Source organism: Penaeus monodon, chromosome 21 (genome assembly GCF_015228065.2).
Source record: "Penaeus monodon isolate SGIC_2016 chromosome 21, NSTDA_Pmon_1, whole genome shotgun sequence".
In the NCBI taxonomy this organism is placed as follows: Eukaryota; Metazoa; Arthropoda; class Malacostraca; order Decapoda; family Penaeidae; genus Penaeus; species Penaeus monodon.
Window position 1 is genome coordinate 7,229,420 of NC_051406.1, and position 670 is coordinate 7,230,089.

The 670-nt window shown below is 32.7% G+C and overlaps 2 protein-coding genes across 2 annotated transcripts in view; one reads left to right on the plus strand and one right to left on the minus strand.

The window, feature by feature from the left end:
* LOC119586141 (glycerophosphocholine phosphodiesterase GPCPD1-like) overlaps positions 1-670 on the plus strand; it is a gene marked incomplete in the record, with an annotated part of 78,881 nt that overhangs the window by 4,018 nt on the left and 74,193 nt on the right.
* The window catches only part of LOC119586140 (glycerophosphocholine phosphodiesterase GPCPD1-like), a gene marked incomplete at its 3' end in the record, with an annotated part of 6,844 nt that overhangs the window by 221 nt on the left and 5,953 nt on the right, over positions 1-670 (minus strand).

A 670-nucleotide genomic window follows, 5' to 3' on the forward strand; every position in this document is an offset into this window, starting at 1 on the left:
TATAACAGCATCATTTCCCTCTTCTTCACCAAAATTGTGATTGTGTGTATAACAAGAATCTAATCACCATATAGGGAACAAGAAAATTTTGTAGGAACCTCCTTTATAATGCAACTATGTGGTGTTCATATGCAGAAAAAAGGCTGTCCTGTATGGCAATACTTTATTTTCAGTGACTGCTAAATGTAAACAGATCAAAATCCTTGTTATTAGCTTCTTCAACATTAACAATCATTTTAGCAGTCTTTCTATAACATAGAGACACTTCTGATATGACTTTGTTTGCTAGTCGCCTTCTTCATAAGGATGTGAGCCCCAAGGGCACACCTCAATACAATGAACTTGTTTAATGCTCCTTGTATCTAACATCATTTCTTTTTAAAGTATTTTCAGTAAATACATTTCAGACTATGTACCTGATAATATGATTATTATTTTGCATTTTATGTTTTCAAATTGGACGTGTCAAAACACAGCAAAATAACAAGTTATAATTGCAAATAAACACTTCTTAGTCATCCTTGACTGATCAAATTTAGAAAAAAATAAAAATGGATGAATAATCAATCACATAAACCTGCTCTTTAGTCTAGTGGACAGAAAAAAAACAACAACCCACACATGAATTTTTGTTCCTCTACTCCCTCTCCTATTTATCCGGGCTTAGGAC